Source organism: Chrysemys picta, unplaced genomic scaffold (genome assembly GCF_011386835.1).
Source record: "Chrysemys picta bellii isolate R12L10 unplaced genomic scaffold, ASM1138683v2 scaf116, whole genome shotgun sequence".
In the NCBI taxonomy this organism is placed as follows: domain Eukaryota; kingdom Metazoa; phylum Chordata; order Testudines; family Emydidae; genus Chrysemys; species Chrysemys picta.
The window spans coordinates 23826-45288 of record NW_027052823.1 but is presented as its reverse complement, the minus strand read 5'-3'; the positions used below and the strand labels follow the sequence as shown (position 1 = coordinate 45288).

General features: G+C 49.9%; 1 long non-coding RNA gene across 1 annotated transcript in view; it reads left to right on the top strand.

The window, feature by feature from the left end:
- The window catches only part of LOC135978100 (uncharacterized), a 29464-nt gene extending 8561 nt beyond the window's left edge, over nucleotides 1–20903 (top strand). Inside the window, exon 4 of the long non-coding RNA XR_010595523.1 lies at nucleotides 18820–20903. This is a non-coding gene — a long non-coding RNA (uncharacterized LOC135978100). The remainder of the gene's footprint in view (nucleotides 1–18819) is intronic.
- Nucleotides 20904–21463: the final 560 nt, after the last annotated feature.

The window sequence follows — 21463 nt, the reverse complement described above, 5'->3', positions numbered from 1 at the left end:
GGTATGTTGTGGACATGGTGGGACACAGCTTAAAAGGGGCAGAACTAAGGATGCTTTGAACAGGTGGCATGTAACTTAACTTTGTATTTCCTGGATTTCAGAGGTGTTAGCGCAGTGTACAGTCCAGCCCAAGGTGTGCACCATCATCTCTGACACAGCTGTCATTTCAAATAGCAGCAAAGCAGGGTACAATGGATTTACTGAGTACATGTTGTCGTTTTCAGTCAGACAGTGGAAGAGATAAAATTTTCCATCGAATGGAGGAAATCTGTTTCCCTGCTGTATATTCAAAGCAACGTGCTGTAATTTCAGACAAGAAAGTTTACTTCACACCTTTTGAAATTCAGGAGAATAGCAATGGTTGAGCATCAGAGAGCACAGTTATTTTATAACAGTGCCATTGCTTAGTCAAAGAGCTGAGGTATTCAGATGTAACAAAGGTCAAAAAGTCTATCAGCTACAACCTCTCCAACTTAACGCCTCTGCTCCCTGGTCTGTGCAGGCAGACTGGTTGGTGAATGACAGAGTCAGAGAAAGAGCTGTTGAAATAATTGATTTTTTGTTTGTCTGGTAGTTATAAAAACTTCAAAACTATTTCATTGTGATTTGGGGCTTTTGAAAACATTGTTTAAATTAAAAGCTAAGTCAGTTTGGAAATGAAGGGCTAGATTTAAAGAGGTGGTCAGTGATAGCAGGGGACTGGCTCAATGATTCAGGTGGTTCCTTCCAGTCCTATGTTGTTAGGTTTCACAAGGTGCCTTAGGCCAGATCTACACCACAAACATCTCGGTATAACTACGTCACTCAGGGATGTGAAAAATTATACCGACCTAACCCTGGTGTAGACAGCGCTTTGTTGACGAGAGAGCTTCTTCATCTCTGCAGTGCTGTACATGTAGACAAGCCATGACGCGTCATTCTAAAAACTAAGGAGCACCTCCTTAGTTTTTCGAATGATGCGTCATGGCTTGTCTACATGTACAGCACTGCAGAGATGATGTCCCTCTGATCACCGATAGCCCAGTTATTAAGTCACTCAGACGAACTGCGGCGGCCCAGCTTTGAATCCCTGCTCTCCCCTTTCCTAGGCGAGTGCCCTAACTGCAGGGCTGCTGGCTATTCTAAGTGGGTCTCTCTCAATCTCTCTGTCGAAGCTGTTCTAGGTGTATAAATCATTAAATAGTCTTAGGCACAGAGACTGAAACCCAGGAGCTCACCCCTCCCCAGTGACCATCCTAATCCCTACCCTACAGAGCCTACACTTGCTTTCTGGGCCAATGAGTATTAAATATTAAGGTACATAAGTATTTTCATAAATATTCTCTAAGGTATATTAAGTATTAAACATATAAAGGTGACAGCCCTGCCAGAGTTAAGGTTTAGATCAGGCCTGTGTTTGAAGCTGGTCTTTCCTAACTGCTCTAAAATCAGCGTGGTTCCTTGGATTGCCCTGACATATGATGTGGCTCCTGGGAACACAGGTTTCTATTACTGATCCATATTTGACCATTTGACTTTGCAAAAATACAAAAAAGGACAGGGGAGAAAAAATACCTCTATTATGAAACATCTTAACAACTATCATCATTTTCATACATTATTTATTTTTCTTTATTTGTCTTTTAGAGGAAATTCTTGCTAAATCTGGTAAGTTCCATTTTCCCTCTTCCTTCTACCTGGAGTACAGAGAAACACCTCCACTAAGGGATGGGAGTTGTATGATCTTTTGAAAATTGTTTTTAATGTGGAACCTTAACATTTTATTTCTACACATTTAAGAATCTGATTAAAAAACTAGAAAATAAAAATAAGTTAAAAGGTCTTGTTAGAAATGTTTGCTGACACCTCTTCTTGCTGACACCTCCACAAGCTGTTTTGTTTTCAAATATAGCAATATTTGAAATGTATTCATTGTTATGTTTTTTAAATGTGTGAGAGATTGAAGAGATGAATGAAAAGCATAGTTCCACTTTCTACAATGAACTGGAAAAAGTATAGCTATATATATAGCACCACTTAAGAGCTTAAAATAAGAGTCTAGCTAAGGCTTGGTCTACACATGAAAATTCTATCAGTGTAGCTACATTGGTCAGGGGTATGAAAGTCTTCCAGGCCAGTGGAAGAGTGCTTCCATCACCTTAGCTAACATCATTCCCCCTTGTGCTCCGGGGGGAAAGGGGGCTGCACACTCCGGCAGATCAAAGCAAGTTCGATATAACGCGGTGTCACCTATAACGCGGTAAGATTTTTTTCGCTCCTGAGGACAGCATTATATCGAGGTAGAGGTGTATCTGACTGATTTGCAGAATATTGGCTAAATCAGCTAGGGAGAGAAACCTTTCTCTAGACATTGCCCTTCCAGAGATCTGCTTTGTTGGTGGAAGAAACTGTTGTTCTGAGATTATTTATTATTATACCCAGGGATTTCAAAGGAGTTTGAATCCTCCTTTTATCTCTGGCACTAAGTTCACTTTGAAGCTCAGAAGCAAACTCTGAGTGCACCTCAGACTGCTGTAGGAAACAAACAGGATGGTGGGAAAAAGGTCTGGGATAAGTTTAAAGAATTATCATTAGTGCAGCCCTGTGGGTTTGGGTGAAATATAACACACCCAGAGCCTTCTGCACTCAGGCCCAGATCCACAAAGGAACTTGGGCACTATGCCTAACTTTCAGCTAGCCCCTCCCCTCCCCCCCCGTGGCATCTACAAAGCCTCAGTCAGGCACCTAGGCCCCTGATACCATGTGTGGGGAGACGTGAGGCCTATGAATGTGATTCACACAAACTAGGCAATGAGAGATGCTCAGAAGTGGAGTGTGACCCTTGCTGGAGAAACACAGCCCAGCCCTGGACAGTGCTGCAGCGGCGTGGCTCCAGCAGGGCCTGAGCTCCCGCCGCTCGGCCGCAACTCGCAATCCCGCCCCTTACCTCGCGGCTCTGAGCGGGAGGAGCTCAGGCCCCGCCCGAGCCATGCCGCTGCAGCGCTGTCCAGGGCTGCTCCTGGATGCGGCGCGCCGTGGCGCTGGGGGATGGGGGAAGGCAGAGGCGGGGGGGAGCCTATGACGTTCTCGTGGGGGCCTCTGCGGGGCCTGGGGCAAATTGCCCCACTTGCCCCCCCAGGCAGCCCTGGCTATAGGAAAGAGAAGACGTGAGGGAGGAAGAGGACACAGGAAGTGAGGGGCAAAGTCTCACATCCCAGGTGGTGGTGGGTTTTAGCCAGACCCAATGGAGGTAGTGATGTCATCTGGGTCCCACATTCTGGCCTGGTCTGGTCAGGTGCCTTTCAGGCTCAGGATGACAAAGATCCAACGGTGTCATGGGGGATCCCGGGGTTCCAGGGGACAGTGGGGGTGGCAGCCATGATGATGCAGCTCACTCCATTCAGTCACCCCTCCCCCCATCAGCAGTGAGTCTCAGACTCTCCTGCCACAGGCTTTTCTTTCAAGAACCCCACAGGGAAGGGAGAGGTGGAATAGCTCTGTTCACTCATTATATTGTCCACCAATTACACCCAGTTTCTGACACACCAATTTTGGTCTCCTTAGTACCAGTCCCACACGTCGCTTGTTCACCAGGCATGAGCTTAACTCAATCCTTGAGTTATAGCAGGAGGTCTCTTTGTCTGGGCTATTTCAGTCTGTTTCACTCCCCTTTCAACCCCTTTCCTCTCAACTAGGGTGACCAGATGTCCCGATTTTATAGGGACAGTCCTGATTTTTGGGACATTTTCTTATATAGGCTCCTATTACCCCCCACCCCTGGTCCCGTTTTTCACATTTGCTCTCTGGTCACCCTACTTTCAACATTTATTACCATGGGTTACTGTGACTTTTGATGAGCTCTCACTCACGTCTGCCAGCGGCGCTCACAGTCAGGGTCAGCCTGTAGGGACAGTTATCACAACGGGGGTTGAAGGGAGGGGGGGTTTCTGCCTTCACCCCTTGGTGAGGAGACGAATATGGGGAATGAAGGGACGGCAAGGGGGACCCACCTGTCACTGAAAGGGGGGTTCATGACAAGTACAGTTATAATAGTTTTCAGTCTTATAACACATTTACGATCTTTTCAACTTAAAATTACCTATCCCCTCCCCATTCTCTGCCCCCTATTTCAGCTCCTACTGTCCTCTACTGCAGTCCTTCCCCTTCCCCCCACTCCCTACCCCCCCCTTCAGCTGCTGTCCCCCTTCCTGTCCCGAGGTTTTTTAACCCATTCCCTTGAATTCCCCACAGTGCATGTGACTCTGGATCCAGACACAGCTCATCCTGAACTCATCCTGTCTGAGGATCGGCGGGGTGTGAGATGGGGAGACACACGGCAGGACCTGCCCAACAATCCTGAGCGATTTGATCGTTGGCACTGTGTGCTGGGCTCTCCAGGGTTCACCACGGGGAGTTGGTACTGGGAGGTGGAGGTGGGGGATGAGGAATTCTGGGCCATCGGGGTGGCCAGGGAGTCTGTGTGGAGGAAAGGCTGGATCGGCATTTCCCCTGAGGAGGGGATCTGGGCCATGAATTGGTGGGGATGGGTGTCTAAGGTTCAACCTGCCCCTCAGAGCACCCTGCCCCAGAGCAGCTGGCACCGGCAGGTTCGGGTCTCTCTGGACTATGAACAGGGGCAGGTGGCATTTTTCAGTGCTGATAATGAGGCCCCGATCTTCACTTTCACTGAGGCCTCCTTCGCTGGGGAGAGAATCCGTCCTTTCTTTCAGATGAACTCCCAGCTCAGACTGGGTCCCTGAGATGGAGGGACGGGGGTGACATTCACCCAGGGCCGTCCTTAGGCATACTCAGCATACACAGCTGTGTAGGGCACCGGAAAATTCGGGGCACCTCCTGGGTCTTAGTGTCCACCCCCCCACCTTCCTATCCCTGTTCTGACCCTTCCTGCAGGCTCCCACAGCTGGCTGCTGCAGCCTGGTGTCTCTTACTCCGGAAGGGAGCTAGTAACTTAAAAGTGAAAAAGCCTCCAGCCTGCCAATCCTATTAGCACAACATTGAAACTGTTAAAGAGCCATTCGAGTGGTAATGAAGCCATTTAACAGGCATTTGCCAACCCCTAGGTATATACTGTCAGGGTACGTCTATACTTACTTCCTGGTCCGGATGTAAGCGATCGATCTTCTGGGATCGATCCCGGAAGTGCTTGCCGTCGACGCCGGTACTCCAGCTCGGCGAGAGGAGTACGTGGCATCGACAGGGGAGCCTGCCTGCCGCGTCTGGACCCGCGGTAAGTTCGGACTAAGGTACTTCGAATTCAGCTACGTTATTAGCGTACCTTAGTCCGAAGTGGGGGGGTTAGTGTGGACCAGGTCTCAGTTTCTGAATTTACTGACAAAAACAGTTGTGCATTACTGTAATATTTACTCAGAATATGTTAGTCTACGGGACCTTATTTTTAAAGCAAATTTTAAACTATTTCATTAGAAGATTGCTGAAGATTATGAAATCACATCTCTAAAAAATCCTTGCATAGAGTTTTAGATCCACGATCTGAGTATTCACCTTTAGCCTCACATGCTTGGCTCTTCAGACATATAGTTTTTAAAATAAATCCTTCAAAAGACCACTCTTATCTAAAATACATATTTTAATTTTAGTTACTATAGTACAAAAAACTTGCTTCCAAAGTCTCCCTGTCCTTTCTGTCCATCCCTTTCTCCCTTCACCCCCCTGTTGAAGAGAGGCTAGCCCTTAAAGGGACAACGCTTTCCTTCCAGATAGCTGGACAAACAAGTTTCCCTTTCTTTACCTCTGAACTATTTGATTAACTAGTTTTAAGAGAACCCTCCAGCACAATCAGTACCTTAGTAAGATTTAAAATCCTTTGTTATGCCTAAAATCTTTGGAAACATAAAGTTGGTGAAATTTCATAAACATGTCTGGTTATGGAGATAACACAAAATAAATTAGTGTTCCCTTTTTCTAAAAGCAATGAACATTGTTATGAACATACTAAACCTCTGTGACTGATTAATTTAAAATAATGTCTTTGTTTCAGTCAATTAAAAATGTAGTAATCTAGAACGATTACTTTATGATCTGTTGAACCGTAATATCCTGTTGGATTGTCTCTGCTATCATTGTGTGTGAAGTTATGAGGTATTGCCTTTTGTGTTACTGAAATAGGTCATGGGGTTGGGAGATGCCCAAAGCCAGCCTTTCAGTAGGGACAAAGGAGCAGCCATCAGTGGCCAGACAGGAGTTAAGGGCTCATCAACACTCAATCCACTATCCCAGAGACTTTTCGGAGAAGGCACGTATGCCATGGGGATACGCTAACCCACGTCACAGCAAGAATCTTTCGAGCAGCCGGAAAAAAGTATAAAAGAGGAAGAGTGACATCATTACTTGGCCTCTCTCCCCGCTCAGCTCAACACCTGGAAGATTGTCTGAAAGACAAAGGCTTTGTCAACACCACTTCTGTTGGTAAAATTTCTGTCGGTCAGGGGTGCGAAAAAAGAAAGCCCTGACAGACAACTGTCACAGACAGAAGTGCTGATATGGACAGCGCTATGTTGGCAGTAGAGGCTCTCCTGCAGAAATAGCTAACGCCGCTCATTGGGGGTGGTTTAATCATGCCAGCAGGAGAACTCTCTCCTATCGGCAAAGCGTGGCTACATGGGAGACCTTACAGCGGCACATCTGTAGCGGTACAGCTGTGCCGCTGTAAGGTCCGTAGTGTAGCCGAAGACTTTGAAGGAGGGAGTTTGGTCCCAAGCTGGAAAGGGGTTCAGTCTGTGTATTGGAGAAGTGGAAGCTGCTTGTACCAGCTCTTAGGGTGAGACACTGCTTGATTCAAATCTTGCTTAGCCTCTTTAAGTTAGAATTAAGACCTCTGCATCTGCTACTTATAATCACTTAAATCAACTGTTCTGTAGTTAATAAACCTGTTTGATATGTTACCTCAAACAGTGTGTTTTGTTTGACGTGCTTGGGGAATTGCAGCTCAGACTACAAAGGCTGATGTGTGTCCATTCCACACTGAGGGTGTGGTGAACTAGGTAATGAGCTTACACTGGCTAGGCTGCTGACAAGTGCACAATGGTACAATCCTGGGGTGCAAGGCTGGGGAGCTGGGGGGAATTGACTGGAGCCTCCCTACTATGGCTCATGAGTGGCTGGGAGAGTATTCATGTAATGCAGTTGGGTGTTGTTGTAGGAGCAGCAGTGATCTGTATGCTATGTATAACCTGTATGCTCAAAAGGTCTGTTACACTTTCCCCCACCCCTCCCTCCTGGAATGCTTGTGGGATGAATGGATTGGTTGAACAGCTGGAAGATCAGGAGAGCTCCCAGGTAGACTCATAGACTTTAAGGTCAGAAGGGACCAGTATGATCATCTAGTCTGACCTCCCGCATGATGCAGGCCACAAAAGCTGACCCACCCCCTTTCCCTTGACTCAGCTGTTGAAGTCCCCGAATCCTGTGATTTAAGGACTTCAAGTCGCAGAGAAACCTCCAGCTAGCGACCCCCGCCCCATGCTGCGGAGGAAGGCAAAAAACCTCCAGGGCCTCTGCCAATCTACCCTGGAGGAAAATTCCTTCCCGACCCCAAATATGGCAATCAGTAGAACCCCAAGCATGCAGGCAAGATTCTCTAGCCAGACCCTCATTGACCATTGATACTATTTACCAGTGATGGCACGCTGTTGATTAATTGACTAAAATCATGTTATCCCATCAAACCATCCCCTCCATAAACTTATCAAGCTTAATCTTAAAGCCAAAGAGGTCTTTCTCCCCCACTGTTTCCCTCGGAAGGCTGTTCCAAAATTTCACCCCTCTGATGGTTAGAAACCTTTGTCTAATTTCAAGCCTAAACTTCCCCACCACCAGTTTATATCCATTCCTTCTCGTGTCCACATTAGTACTGAGCTGAAATAATTCCTCTCCCTCCCTGGAATTTATCCCTCTGATATATTTAAAGAGAGCAATCATATCCCCCCTCAGCCTTCTTTTGGTTAGGGTAAACAAACCGAGCTCCTCGAGTCTCCTTTCATACGACAGGTTTCCATTCCTCTGATCATCCTAGTGGCCCTTCTCTGTACCCATTCCAGTTTGAGTTCCCTTTTAAACATGGGAGACAAGAACTTGCACACAGTACTCCAAATGAGGTCTCACCAGTGCCTTGTATAACGGAAGCAGCACCTCCTTATCCCTACCAGATATACCTCGCCTAATGCATCTCAAGACTGCATTAGCTTTTTTCACGGCCACGTCACATTGCCGACTCATAGTCATCCTGCGGTCAACCAGGACTCCGAGGTCTTTCTCCTCCTCCGTTACTTCCAACCGATGCGTCCCCAGCTTATAACTAAAATTCTTGTTAGTCATCCCTAAATGCATCACCTTACACTTTTCACTATTAAATTTCATCCTATTTCTATTACTCCAATTTACAAGGTCATCCAAGTCTCCCTGCAGAATATCCCAATCCTTCTCCGAATTGGCAATACCTCCCAACTTTGTGTCATCCGCAAACTTTATCAGCCCACTCCTACATTTGGTTCCGAGGTCAGTAATAAATAGATTAAATAAAATGGGACCCAAAACCGAACCTTGAGGAACTCCACTGGTGACCTCCCTCCAACCTGACAGTTCACCTTTCAGTATGACCCACTGCAGTCTCCCCTTTAACCAGTTCCTTATCCACCTCTGGATTTTCATATCGATCTCCATCTTTTCCAATTTAACCAATAATTCCTCGTGCGGTACCGTATCAAACGCTTTACTGAAATCGAGGTATATTAGGTCCACTGCATTTTCCTTATCTAAAAAGTCTGTTACTTTCTCAAAGAAGGAGATCAGGCTGGTTTGGCACGATCTGCTTTTCGTAAAACCATGTTGTAATTTGTCGCAATTGCCATTGACCTCAAGGTCCTTAACTACTTTCTCCTTCAAAATTTTTTCCAGGACCTTACATACTACAGATGTTAAACTAACAGGCCTGTAGTTACCCAGGTCACTTTTTTTCCCTTTCTTGAAAATAGGAACCACATTAGCTATTCTCCAGTCCAACGGTACCACCCCCGAGTTTGGTCTAAATCTCTTTCCTACTAACCGTTTTCCCTTTCTCGGGATACAGGCCTCCGACAGCTCCTGCAACTTCAACTTAAAATAATCCCAGGCGCCATCCGCCTTTAGATCCATAAATATGTTAGCCCAATCCACTTCCCTTACCAGTCCCCTTAATTTATTAAAATTAGCCTTTTTGAAATTGTAAACCCTAGTCTCTGATATAATTCTGTTAATCTTTCCATTTAGTTTAAATCGAATTAGCTCATGATCACTCAAGCCAAGGTTGTCCCCTACAACCATTTCCTCAACGAGGTCCTCACTACTCACCAAAACCAAATCTAAAATGGCCTCCCCCCTCGTCGGTTCAGCTACTACTTGATGAAGGAATTCATCAGCTAGCACGTCTAGCAACATCTGAGCCCTATTATTGTTGCTAGCATTTGTCCCCCAATCTATATCCGGGAAGTTAAAGTCTCCCATGATTACACAGTTCCTATTAGTATTTACTTCCCTAAAAACATTAAATAGTTCTCTGTCCATATCCAGGGTAGTCCCGGCGGTCTATAGCACACCCCAAGCACTATCCCGGGGAGGCTCTAGTAGTTCTTTTACCCAGTGTGAGTATTGCCCAGACAGACTCCGTCTTATCCATTCCATCAGTTATTATTTCTTTACAGTTTACCTCATACAATGCTACCCCCCCACACCTTTACCTTTGTTCCTATCGTTCCTAAACAGCACATACCCTTCCATATCTGTACTCCAGTCATGACTACTGTTCCACCAGGTTTCGGTTATTCCTACGATATCCGGTTTCATTTCTCGGACCAGGAGCTCCAATTCCTCCATTTTGTTACCTAGGCTTCTCACATTGGTGTATAAACATCTTAATGTATGCCGTTTAGCCTGTCTCCCATCAGTTATGCAATTTGGTACGGACCCCTTGCTGTTCATCCCCCCTCTCCTTCTTATAGCCGGGGGGAAGGGTTTGGACATATCTGTTCTTATCTCATCACCCTCCTTTTCAATGTTGGAATCTGGCGTGGAGTTTAACTGGACATCTCCCAACCGTCTCCCCCAGATTCCTAGTTTAAAACTCTTTTGATGAGATGAGCCAGCGTCCCTCCCAGAAGTCTATTTCCTTCCCTACTCAGGTGAAGTCCATCCCGTGAGAACAGTTGTCTGTCCCCGAAAGCCTCCCAGTGACCATACATCCCAAAGCCCTCCTTATAGCACTACTCCCTTAGCCAGCTATTTATCCTCACAATCCTGTCAGCCCTTTGCTGCCCTTCTCTAGGAACAGGCAGAATCCCACTGAAGATGATCTGAGCCTCGATTTCCTTGAGCGTCTTCCCCAGTCTGGCATAATCTCCCTTGATTCTCTCTAACGAGAACCTAGCTGTGTCATTTGTTCCTACGTGAAGGATTATCAAGGGGTTCTTACCTGCTCCTTTGAGGATCCTTTTCAACCGCAGGTCCACATCCCGTATCTTAGCACCCGGTAGACAGCACACCCTTCTGTTCTCTGGGTCCGCCCTGGTCACAGGCCTGTCTAGCCTCCTCAGTAAGGAGTCCCCAATCACGTAAACCTGCCTTTGCCTGGCAACAGTGCGATCTACTAATCTATCCTCTGTTCCCTCTAGTCGTAACCCGTGTCCGTTCCTATTTTCCTTTATACTCCCCCTTGTGCCATCCTGTATCCTCCCGGGGCCCAGATTTGGTGCTGTCTCCATCAACTCCTCCCCTCTCTCTATTGGGCTAGCTGCTCTTCTCTTCTTCCTCACCCTCCCACCTTCAGTTACCACCTGCTGCCCCCCCTCCTCGCTATCCAAACACCCAAACCTGTTCCTGAGTTCTATTTCCCCTTCACTAGCCCTCCTTTTCCTTGGCCTGCTTCTCATGGTCACATGCTTCCACTGCCCTTGTTCTCCCTCAGATATTCCCCCCTCACAGACCTTAGCCCCTGCTTCCACCTGAACCCCTGAGCATTCCCCTTCAGCCCCTCCTTGCCTTTCCTCCATCAGCTGCTCGAACCCCCTTCTAAACTCTACCCGGGTATCTACCTGCATCTCCAACCCTCGGATCTTTTCTTCCAGCAGCTCTATTAGACGGCACTTCATACAGACATACCTCTGTTTAGGCTTCCCCCTTCTAGTACCATGTACATACCGCAGCTTCCACATGCAATCATCTGCATTGTGTCCCCTGCTGCTTGGCTCATGGCCGCTGTAGTCTCTGCCCAGTGCACCTGGGGAAACAGAGCACACGGGACACCGCGCCCTCCTGCCTCCCCTTCCACCTCCCCCTGCAAACTCCCACTCAAACTCCCCAGTTAGCAGCCCTGTTCACTGCCTCCTGTGCCGCTGCCTGGCTGGGCGGCTGCTTTTATAGGCCCCCTAATCAGCCAAGCTCCGCCCCCTACTCAGGGCTCGGCTGCCCTCCCAGCACAGTGCCCCTACAGGCCTCTACACACACAAGCACTACAAAGACAGACACAAGTACAGATACCTTCTCCTCCAATGAGACTCCCACTCAAACTCCCCTGTTAGCAGCCTCCTGTGCCGCTGCTCACAGCTGTGCCGCTGCCTGGCTGGGCGGCCGCTTTTATAGGCCCCCTAATCAGTCGAGCCTCCGCCCCCAAGCTCCACAAGGTGTCTGGGACTCTAATTAGGCAGCGTTCACACACCCAATGCATGGACACTGCATGGACACTGGCTGAGGTGGAGTGTGACCAACCAGATGCAGCCAAGTCATCTCTAGTCACAGGCCATGAGGAGCAGGTCCTTAAAAGGGGAAGGGGCCATGTGCTCAGCAGTGCACTCACAAGCTTGTACCTCCCGTGAAGGCCCTTCGCCCGGACCGCCTGGCCAGTGGTTCACCGCATTGCATTCCATCATGCCTCGGGAAGACTTACCTTCATCGCACAATCCATCGCTATGCTGTGGGACACTTACGTTGAAGGATCCTGACATCTCCAGTGCCATGCCTGTCCTGGGAGCATGAGTATGCAAGTGTGAATGTGACACCACCCTCTATTTTGAGCTTAGCTATCAATATAATAAACGTACTGCTTTCTGCCAAACTCTGGTGGGTCATTAGTCCTCCCTAAGCTCACTAGCTGACCCAATTTCGGGTAACAGGTGTGTCCCTGCCTGTGGATGGCTGTGTGAGTGCAGGGCCTGTCCGAGGCTTGTAGCTTGACATTAGCACCGCAGTGTGAGGGACGGCCCAGGCAGGTGGGGTTGGAGGGCTCAGCAGTCCCACAGTCCACGTTACACCTCAGGGACCCCGTTACAACCTCCCACCATGGGTGTGGGGGGAGGCATTGAGCAATGCTTCAGCTGCTGCCTCTGCAATTGGCTCACAGTTGCTAGCATTCACTCGCTGCTGTCACCCACCACTGCTGTTGTTCACTCTGCTGCTCCACCCATTTTTGTCATGGCCCGCTGCTGCCACCACTTTCTCCGCTGCCACATTCGGAGGTTCTGTCACTTACCCAGCTCTCAGGGATTTCAGCCAGTAGTGGGGAACCTCCCTGCTGGTGCAGGCTGGACAGTCCCTTTCACTGTAACATGGCCCCACACCAGGTCTAAGGCTCAGCACCTACAGCTGGTTAGCAGTGATTGCAGGGGTAGTGACCACGGAACAAAACAAGGGCTCACCACTGAGACTAACCAGCTCTGTCTTTAAACAAGGGAGAGACCACTCTTAGCCAGAGCCCACACCACCAGAAAAGAATTCCCGCCTCCACCCTTGTCTCTCTTTCACTGGGATTTGGCAACTCTACCCCCTGCTTAGCAAGTGAGAATCCCTGCGTGACCCACTCAGTCAGGGGCCTGCAAATCACAGTTCTGATGCCCTTTGCTCACACACTCAGGATAACAACATTTCATTGCCCTTCCACTCAAATACTAGAGTGATTTGTAACCCAAAACCAGCCAAAACTGATCATTTTGGCAGAGCAGCTCCCTCTGCTGCATGCCTAGGCAGTGTAGGTGTGTCTGTGCAAATACAATCTGCTCCTGAAGTCTTTTCCCCCCAGGAGCAGTCAATGGGCAGATGATGGCGGGCCAAATCCGGACCACCAGATGTTTTTGAACAGACCCAAAATCTTATAATTATCATTGTTGTTATAATGTCTTTATTATTTTCTCCGGAGTCTGGACCTTGACTATACCTTGACCAAGAAATTTGGCCCTTGACAAAAAATAATTGACTACTCCTGTTCCAGCTCATCACTAGAAATCAGAGAAGAGCTCATTCATTCAGACTCTGCTTACATCACCATTCTCACTTTTGCTATCACACTTGCTGGTGTGCAGTCTGGGTCTAACTCAAGCTGTGTTGATCAGTCAGTGTCTCTTATAACTAGCTAGGGTGACCAGATCACCAAAGACAAATATCGGGACGCGGGGGGGGGCTGACGTGGGGGGGGGCATGGCGGGGGGCGGGGCCAAAAAAAAAAAAAAAAACCCTTCCTCCGCAAGCGCTGGAGGGAGGCCCGGGAGACTCAGGGGAAGCGCGGGGCCGGGGTAGTGAGAGTCCGGCCTGGCCCCGAGCAGGCAGGACTCAGTTGGGTGGTAGGGCGAGGAGGGGGGCGGCCCGCGGGGCCAGGCGGCGGCTGTTCTCACCCCCGGGCAGCGGGACTCGGGAGCAGCCGCTGCTGCAGCTCCCACTGCCGCGGGGGAGGAAGCGGCCACGGCGCTCCGCGGCTCTGGCGCCCCCGAAGCCCCCGAGCCCGGGCCTGCTGCGGGGACCCAGCAGCGCGCACGCTGCGCCCAGCCCCTGGCCAGTCGCGTCTGGGCTGCTGCCCAGCTGGTGCTATCCCGCGGCGGCCCCGGAGTGGGGGCAGCAGGCCCCAGCCCCCCCGTCTCGCTCGGGTCCCGCAGGGGAACGAACGGGGCTGGGCTGCCGATGCCTCCGCGGGATAGCACCAGCTGGGCAGCAGCCCAGACGCGACTGGCCAGGGGCTGGGCCCAGCGTGCGCGCTGCTGGGTCCCCGCAGCAGGCCCGGGCTCGGGGGGTTCGGGGGCGCCGCAGCCGCCGAGCGCCATGGCCGCTTCCTCCCCCCGCGGCAGTGGGAGCTGCAGCAGCAGCTGCTCCTGTGTCCCGCTGCCCGGGGGGGAGAACAACAGCCGCCGCTTGGCCCCGCGGGCCGCCCCCCCTCCTCTCCCTACCACCCGACTGAGTCCTGCCTGTTCGGGGCCAGGCCGGACTCTTACTCACCCTGGTCCCGCGCTTCCCCTGAGTCTCCCGGGCCTCCCTCCAGCACTTGCGGAGGGGGGAGGAATGGTGAGCCTGGGGAAGAGGTGGGGATTCGGGGAGGGAGCCAATCGGGGGAGGAGGGGGTGGAGTCGGGGCGTGGGGTGGGGTGCGAGCACTTCCGGGCTCCAGGCTCCGGGGCATTTCCTTGTTTGTCCGGTTGTCCCGACCGCATGTCGGTCGGGACGCGGGACAAACAAGGAAATATCGGGACGGTCCCGATAAAATCGGGACGTCTGGTCACCCTATAACTAGCCCATCTCCTATTAGTTCATCTTTAAATGTTCCATATTTCCAACGTTCAGCCAGACTATGAACTGCAGTAATGAAAATCTCAGCTGTTTCCTCTGGTTCCTGGCACCTGCTATTCAAACTGGCCTTTTCCTAGATAACATTCTATGTGCCCAGGAAATGGGCCTTAAACACCTCTTTCCCTTTGGCGTAGTCTTTCCTCTCCTCAGAGTGAGGAGTCTGGCACACAGGATGTCATCAGCAGCATCACCCATGGCAAATGGCCAGGCATTTACCTGGTATTCTTGGGCTTCCTCTATTAAACCAGCAGTCGTCTGGAATTGCTCAAATCTCTGCTTCCAGCAAGACCAGCTGCCTGATTTGCCACAATCACATTTCTGTCGCAGAGCCGTTTGCACTAGGGACTGCAGTGCTGCGCTGAGACACGACTCTGCCTCCTCCTGCTGCAGCTCCCACAGCTCTCCACCCTGAGTCGCCACTGTCCCCACTCACTCACCACTCTGGCCATTTTCTTCCTTTACTCCTGCTTTGGAGAGCAGATTTCACTCACTTCTGACACACTGGGGCAGGACTGTCAGCCTCAGAGATCAAAAATCATGAGTCAGATCCTAAAAAACCATCAGATTGGCCCCACAAACCATGAGAGTTAAAAAACATCAACAAACAATGTTTCCAATCTGTCTGTTGACTTTTTCACTCCCCTCTGCTCCTCTGGCGATGTGTGTGTGATAATCCAGGCTGAAAAGCCAACCTTTACTACACACATGCCTCTCCTTGGAGGCTCAAAAGGAGACTCGCTGGATGCTGGAAGAACACAAACATATGGAAGGAGAATCAGAATGGAGAAGCTTCAAAGTCTTTCTTTTATCTGACCAAGTCCTAAGTGGCAAGAGACTGCGCCAAGGACCCCAAAACTGGGGGTGTGATTGGACTCTGCTCATGCTCCATGAGCTTGAAACACCCCTGGGAATACAGAGCCAGGGCCGGCTCTAGGCACCAGCATTCCAAGCATGTGCTTGGGGCGGCACTTTTCAAGGGGCGGCATTCCGGGGGGTTTTGTGTAGATTTTTTTTTTGCTTCGGCGGTGGCTCTCCGGTTGTTTTTTTTTTTTTTTTTGCTTGGGGCAGCAAAAAACCTGGAGCCGGCCCTGACAGCAGCCTTAGCGGGTAGCCAGGAAGGAGCACTCACTAGGATCTGTGATACCAGTTCCAGTTATGATGGTAATATAGGTGAGTGATTTGTATCATGACACTATTCGTAGTCTGCAAACAGCCGAGTGTAATCCCAGAAATCTCAGTGTGGAGCCTGGTCTGGTCACATGAAGACACTGCCCCTGGCACCAGTAAAATGACATTGACTAGAAAGGGGTGGAGGATGACTGGGAAAAATAGAAAAACAATCATAGAATCAGAGACGATTAGGGTTAGAAGAGACCTCAGGAGGTCATCTAGTCCAACCCCCTGCTCAAAGCAGGACCAACACCAACTAAATCGACTAAATAGTCCTTAACCTGTTCTTTCACCACTGAGGGCTGCTCACCTCCTCCTCATACTGTTTTGCCCAGGATAGCTGTCTGGGAGCTGACCTTGTCTGCTAAGACCAAGTCAAAAAAAACATTGAGTTCTTCAGCTTTTTCCACATCATCTGTCACTAGGTTGCCTCCACCATTCATTAAGGGTCCCACACTTTCCCTGACCTTTTTCATGTTGCTAATATACCTGTAGAAATCCTTCTTGTTACCCTTCACATCTCATGATAGCTGCAACTCCAGTTGTGTTTTGGCCTTTCTGATTACATCCCTGCATGCTCGAGCAATATTTTTTATACTCCTGCCTGTCTAGGTTGGATATTAGGAAACACTATTTCACTAGGAAGTTGGTGAAGCACTGGAATGGGTTACCTAGGGACGTGGTGGAATCTCCATCCTTAGAAGTTTTTAAGGCCCGGCTTGACAAAGCCCTGGCTCCGATGATTTAGTTGGTGTTGGTCCTGCTTTGAGCAGGGGGTTGGACTAGATGACCTACTGAGGTCTCTTCCAACCCCAATCTTCTATGATTCTATGAACAGGAGACACAGTCTGTTTTTAATTGTGATGGGAATTCAGATGTCTAGATGACTAGACTGAGAAATGAGGAATTGTGTCCCACACAGAAAGATCCCAGGTCACAAAGCTGGGGTCAGCAGTCTGGATCTTTCTGGAAGGACCTGACACAACTCACATCCTTCTGATGAAAACACCCCCTGTTGTCCCAGGTTCACAGTCCCCACCCAACCTGCCTCCAGAAACCCTCTCTGGCTCCTCATCTCTCTCCCTTCCCTGCTACTAGAAACTGTACCAGGGCAATGTACACCACACACAGCTTCCCCTCTGCTGTCTGTCCAAGACCCCAGACACGGGCAACTCCAGACACCTGTTGTCCCTTCCAATCCCATCCTGAACACAGCCTACAATGACAGTTCTCTCTGTTCTCAGCTCCACACCCCAGTCTCTGCAATGTGGGCCTGTGCCATGCACTGAGCAGGCCTGTTCCCAGCGCCTGGCACACACTCAAGCCGTCATACCTAGTGCTGCCTGGCAGCAGCTTCATAGGTCCAGAGATTTGAAGGCCAGAGGGGAACATTAGAACATTGACTTTGACCCCCTGTATAGCACAGGTCAGAGAATTTCTCCCAGTTACCCCTATATTGACCCAATGACTTATGTTTGGCGAAAGCACCTTCCAGCAGGGCTTCCAGGTTGGATCTGGAGGAATCAGAATCTGGGTAATCAAATGCTTCCATTGGCCGGTTGTTCTAGTGGTTAATCACCCCCCACTGTCATAATGTTGGGCCTTATTTCCATAGGTGCCAACTGCATGGGTGCTCCAGAGCTGGAGAACTCAGTGAAAAAAATTAGCGGGTGCTTAACACCCACCAGCAATAGAGCTGCAGCCCCAGCCAGGGATAAGTAGCCCCACCCCCACCGATCAGCTGGTAGATGGCTGCATTAATCACCTATTAGCTGTTCAACTTTTGTAGCCCCCCTGGGCTTGCTGCAGCAAAGGCTGACCCAGGCCTGAGTCAGACTTCGGTGGAGGGTGGGGCTCCTCCTCCAGCAGCCTCAGGGAGCTGCTCCACTGCTCCAGCTAGGGTTAGAGGTGGGTAAGGGGGGAGCAGCAGGCTCCCTCTGCTCTGCAAAAACCCAGTCTGATCAGCAGTGGTGAGACCCTGCTCTCCTGGGTCGCCCCGCCTGCTACCTAGATCTCCTGGGCAAGCTCCAGCTCCCAGCCAGTGCCAACTGCAGGCACCACTAGGTGAGTCCTGTTTCAGGCAGAGGGAGCCTGGCGGGGGTGGTGATGCTGCAGTGTTGGGGGGGGATGGGGAGTTCCACCATGGGTGCAGTTTGGGGGTGGGGGGCATGCAGACTCACTGCCACTGCCTTTCCCCAATTCTGTGCGTGCCAAGCTGCTCTGCTCAGAGCTGGTAGCTAAAGTGGCAGATCATTCCCCTCCCACAGGTGCCCTCCAATCATGCCCCCTCACTAACACCACTTCCTCAGGAAACAAGGGAAATTAACTGCCTGAAAACGTGGTTAATGCAGGTCTTGTTTACACTATAGCGTCTTTGCCAGTATAGCTATGCCAGTCAGCCTTACCCCTGCTGAGTACCCTCTTCAACTCAAGAAGTGTGTTTCAGATTCCTGCTGGCACTGCCAGTCTGACGTGCCTTCTCTGGCTTGTCAGATTGGGTTTATATCTGTTATTGAACCACAGCCACTCATTAGGCTCTTCCCAGGCTGGTGAACCGCTGGGGTTCATTAACTGATTTCCTTAGGGTTGCTCCTGATTTACACGGCTACAAGTGAGAAGAGAATCAGGCATAGGCACTGACTCCATTGGTGCTCCAGGGCTCAAGCACCCATGGAAAAAAATAGCAGGGGTGGTCAACACCCACCAGTCACAGCTGGGCTGCCATTCAGCTGTTTGGCAGCTGGCATGGGGCCTCGGAGGAGAGGGCAGAGCAGAGGCAGGAAGAGGCAGAGTGAGGGCGGGGCCTCGAGGGAGGAGGTGGAGTGGGGGGGCCTTGGGGTGCAGTGAGGATGGAGCACCCACCAGGAAAAATAAAAGTCAGCGTATATGCTTATTTCTCATTTGAATTAGTCTGGCTCTAACTTCCAGCCATTGGTTTTTGTTCTGGTGGTCTCTGCTGGGCTAAAGAGCCTTTTAGTACCCGGGAGTCTCTCCCTGGGATGGTATTTATGCTCTGTAATCAAGTCACTTCTGATCTTCTTTTTGTGATATTCAATAGATTCAGCTCTGTAAATCTCTCCCCATCAGACATTTTCTCCAGCCCCTTGGATCGTATTTGTGGCTCTTTCCTGCACCTTTCCAATTTCCAATGGCCTGTGTCAAACACCGACGCTGCAGCAGTCCCGGGAGGAGGAGCCATGGGCCGATCACCTGTGCCCCCTGCCGCAGCATCCGGGCTCCTGGCCCATCTCAGGCCCCGGGCAGCGCACCAGGAAGGAGGAGGAAGCCCCGCCTGCTAATGCAGCAGCCCCAGGCCCAGCCCCAGCCCGGCGGGTTCCAGTCCTGCGGGGACTGAACACCATGGCCAGGAAGGTGACCGGCATCATGGGCATCCTGCTGCTGTGCCTGCCGGTGGGACCTGCGGGAGCCGCCAGGCTTCAAGGTGAGCGGGGGCCACCCAACGTGTGGAGAACACAGGGGCAGCCAGAGCCCCAGGGCCAGGCAGAGCCGGGAGCCAGGGGCAGCCAGAGCCCCAAGGCCACGCCAGGCGCCTGCAGCTCCAGAGATGCCCAGTGCAGAGGAGCTGTCCCGTCCCCCTGGCAGCAGCCAAGTGAACTCAAAGACTCAGTTCCCTGGCAGACAGCGAGCCCCCGCGTAACGCTGAGCTCAGGGCTCGTGGGGCGGTCCCTGCAAGCTCCCTTCCTTGCAAATTTTTTTTATTTTCTCATTAAAAAAATACATGGCTAGAAAACCGTAGCGGGTTTAGATACAGTTCCCCGCTCTAGGAGCAGCTCTAAGGGCTTGATTTTTCCAGAGTTGAGTGCCCACTGTCGTATTGAAGTCAGTGGGAACTGTGGACTTTGCCAGCACTTGGGCAGAGCCAGCCCTGTCTGAAAGAAAAATGGGCTGGTTTGCTTCTTGCAGAAAATTTTGATATTTTTTCCTGCAAAAATTCAAAACCTGATAATTTTCAGCTGAAACCCCTCCCAAAATTTGATCCACGCCCAAAATCATCTGTTTTTGGGCCAAAATCTTTTGAGTTTGCAGTATTTGAGTTTTTCCACAGAAAGCAGATCCTTTTTGTGAAAAATGTTTATTAGTTGAAAACCTGTTTCCATCAAAAAACAGTTTTTTTGGATAACTTTTGACCCTCCCCCCGACTGATTTCACTGATATGTTGCCTTTTTTTAAGATTTGTTAGTTCCATACAGCTGTTAAGAGAGGCAAGGGAGCACATTGCCAGCCATGTATTTTAGAACTAGTAATTTCCTAGTAATTATTACCCCCTTGACAACATTGTGCTTTTGTTTACCAATCCAACCTCCCATCAAACATGTGCAAACACATAATGGGCCAGATTCTCAGCGGGTGTAAATCATGCTAATGCCATGGAAATGAAGAGATGTTGATTTACGCCTGGATCATATTCACTGTACTTTATGTAGTTTTGAATGGCTTATGTCTCCTGCAGTTGATTCCTCACTGGGCCTTTGTTCTTTAACAAACTGCATTAATAATGATCAATATTTTATTTTGTAGCTAGGGCTTTGGGGAACTTTTCCCGAGGTTTCCCCACTGTTAGTGGCTTTCGAATTTCTGAGTACTGCTGTGGTTTTGGTGTTGCTGGGGGAATATGAATTTGCTTTTCAGACCTGCACCTACTTTCCTTGTGCACCTCCCAAAGCCAAAGGGAATTAGAGTGCCCAGGGAATGCAGGATCTGGTCTAGAGATAGCTCCAGCCCAGCCTCACAGGAACAATGGAAACTGGCTTAGGCAGGCAGCAACAAAATAATCTGTTATTAGACCCTCAAGGGAGTCACCCTGTTCCTTTAGGCAGGTTGGGACTGCGATGAGGTAATGCTCACCTGACTCTGAAGGGGACGGGGAGCAAAGTCAGAAGGAAAGAAAGGCCATGCTCTCTCTCTTCCACCTACATCTACAGACACCACTACCAGCAAGCAACTGAAATGTTGATCAAAGGGGAGAGCCTGACTGAAAAGTAATCAGCCAGCCTGTGGTGAGAAGCATTTTTAAGGACATTGAAAGTGTTAAGATCAGCGTTTTGCTTTTATTTCATTTGACCAAATCTGACTTGTTATGCTTTGACTTATAATCACTTATAGTTAATAAATCTGTTTGTTTATTCTACGTGAAGCAGTGTGTTTGGTTTGAAGTGTGTCCGAGGCTCCCCTTGTGATAGCAAGCCTGGTGCATATCAATTTCTTTGTTAAATTGACGAACTTATATAACCTTGCAGCATCCAGTGGGCATAACTGGACACTGCAAGATGGAGGTTTCTAGGGTTGCGTCTGGGACTGGAGATATTGGCTGGTGTCATTCGCTTGCGAGTAGCTGGGAGCAGCTTACATGCGAGAGGCTGTGGGTGAAAAGCCCAGGAGTGGGGTTTTCACAGCAGAGCAGGGTAAGGCTGGCTCCCAGAGTCAAGGATTGGAGTGGCCTAGTATATCACTGGTCCAGATAACACCAGAAGGGAACGTCACAGCGACACTAACATTCCAGTCATACACATCATCCCACTGGGTTTCCCCATTTCCCCTCCCCAGGGAGAATTTCCAACTTCTCTTCCTTATTGCCCAGATTCCAGTGCCAAGAGCAGTGTTGCTTCCCTTCATGAGTGATATCTTGCAGGGCACATGCTCCGCAGCACAGCATTCCCCTGAGTCCACACTTGTGTTACTGC